Source organism: Zosterops lateralis (assembly GCF_965231275.1).
Source record: "Zosterops lateralis genome assembly, chromosome: 1".
Lineage (NCBI taxonomy): Eukaryota > Metazoa > Chordata > Aves > Passeriformes > Zosteropidae > Zosterops > Zosterops lateralis.
The window spans coordinates 96,260,294-96,263,208 of NC_139762.1; positions in this window are offsets into that span (position 1 = coordinate 96,260,294).

The window sequence follows — 2,915 nt, forward strand, 5'->3', positions numbered from 1 at the left end:
AATGTGGGGTAGAAATAGTACTGTAGGCATCTTGATTATATAAAAAATCCAGCTCGGTCTGGATCATGTGAATTTTACAGGTGGCTGAAAAATTACTTCTTACTCACTTTTCACGACTTACCATGGAAATATTTAAGGGTAAGTTTATTTTTCACCAAATTTCTGGAGTGAATAGAACAAACTTAAAGAAGAACATCACGCAGACCTAGTAACAAAACCCCTGCAAGGTTCCCCAGGGGAACAGCCACACAGTGTAATGAGTGTAAAGTAATACCAGCCCCAGTTGCAGGAAACAGGAGAATGTGCTTTTCTCTTCAACAGCAAAAGCTATGAATTCTTCCTGGTTACTGTTTGAGGACTAAAGTACAAAATAAACAGAAAAGTACATATCACTGTGGACAATACAAACACTAATTACTTGCTGCCAAGGCTAGACTTTTAGTTTGTTTGCTCAAAAAAACCCCAAACCAAACAAACACCACCACCACACCTGGTTATAAACCAAGACATAATGCTGCTGGCATTCACTTGAATTTGAGTAGTGAATCTAAGTCCGAACTACATGAAAACTTGTGAACAATTGTGCATATCTTAACATAGACACTGTTTATCTTTGATATTCTGTTCTATTTGTGAGACTTCCCAGGGTTTAAAATTTCACTCTCTTTTTAAAGGGAATCTAGGACAGCATCAAGTGAATACATGATGAACAATACAATACTTAAATTTTTATTTTGGAGCTACCTAAGAACTATTTGGTTGCTTGAAAGGCAAGAGGCAATATATTGCCTCTTGAGGTACATCTGGATGAAATGGAGACTTTTGTTACCAACTCTGTAAATTGTTAATGGAAAAAAACACTAAAATGATAAAAAAAGTTAGATTATTATAGTATTAATGAAGACCTTACAAAAATAATATTCTAGTTATATCCTGGCAAAATTTTTTGTTTTGTTTTGAAAACTAGACATTAAAATAATTAGCATACGGAAATATTTTGAAAGTCAACTAGCAAGGGTTAAAAAATGCAGAACAGTTTAAATAGTAACCATTAAAATTAAAATGTTTAAGTTAGATATCCAAATTTCGCAGTGTCTCTCAGGATTTTCTTGTGGTTTAGGATGTCATTAACATACAGAATACTCCACAAATCTTTATGTGAATGAAATTTTTATTTACACACTGTATCCAGAAGCAGATACATAAATCCTTATACAATTATTTTTCAAAAATGTGCAAGAAATTACTATAATTTTGTTTACAAACCAAAACACATTAAAATCAATGGACTTTGGATAATTCACTCTGTGGCGTGCTGAGTACAAATAGTGCACACCAGGTCTGAAACAGAGAAAAGTGTAAACTACAGCAATCTGGATTGCAAGTATTAACTTCATGGCACTCCATCATCACTATAAAAATTCTTTAACCCGATAGGTATTCATAATAAATTCTTTTAGAATTTTTCATTATCTCTGTCGAATTTAGCTCACTTTCCAGATACAATAATGCCATATTTTTCACATTATGAACTACCATCTAGGCCATTTTTTATTTATAAAGAATGCCTGTAATTTTTATTCTTTGCAGTCATAGAAAGATTTAAAGAAATTAAATTGGCAATCATTAATTCACCTATAGCTTAGCTCACAATTTGAAAGTTCAGTAACAGAGAAATACTTCTCATCATAGCCCATATATTGCTGGTATGCTGTTTTAAATTTATAATTTCAGTATTCACACAGATGAAATGCATCAAAACAAAAACTGCTCAGATTTTACTTAGCCCAGCAGTAAATATTCACAGAAAGAAATTGGCTTTAACAAAATGCAAAGTCAGCTCATCTGAGAACAAAGAGTTTAATTAATAATTGCATTTCTGATCCTTCTGACAGAATTACATTTTGATAAAAAGATGGCATTCACTATGTCAACAGCAGGATAAGTGCTATATCCTTCAAACAGATCAAAGAATACACATCACTTTCAGTTGTTTATAACACTGGCTTACAAAAAAAACCAACCCAAAAACCAAAAACAAAAACCCAACAACAACAAAAAAATCCACCTAAAAAAAATTCCCCCCCAAAAAACCACAGAGGAAATTGTGCAAATTTATTATTTCCAAATACAAGGTGTTGTTTTACTCTTCTAATTTGTAAAGCAAAATTATCAATAATGTCAATATTTTCAGACACTCAAAAAAGGAGTTTTATTTAAAATTTTCATTTTCAAAAACATTTTTCCTCAATTCAATTGCATAAAAAGCATACCTTTTGAACCCTTAGACTGCTCTGCTGAATAAATAGCCATATTTCTACTCTATAAGGATCATATTCTGTTAAGCTTTTATTCCTAGTGTATTTATTTCCAAAGGTCCCCAAAACATTCTCCATCATCTTTCTTTTATTTGTCAAGGACACTTTGTTCCTCTAATTTTCATGAAGCAGAATTCAACACAAATTTTGCAGTTATTTGAGTGCTTTTAAGTTGACTCATAACTAAATGCTACCGTGTTTCTTTTATATTAATCTTTTTAATAAGAAATTGTAAGTATCTTTAATGTATTTGAAGTATTTTTTCTGGGCTCCTTCTCCTGGCTGGCCAGACACCTCAATATTAAAAAAATGCTTTGAGATTCTGATTAAAGAAACCTGTAAAAATAAGTGTTCGTGTCTACTTCCTACTGATTTAAAGTGTTTGGAGCTTAGAAGAAATATCACCACCATTTTTCATTCGGAAGCAAAGTGCTCTATGGTTCTTACATCCTAGACCTCAACCACTTTTAAGTGTTCCTTTTGTGGTAGCTTTATGGCAGGGTGGAGAAATGGCAAAGTTAACTTGACCTGATTAAGTTCACAGATGAAGAACAAAAGCCAAGAAGGCAATTCAAAAACTGGATAGCTGAAACAGTC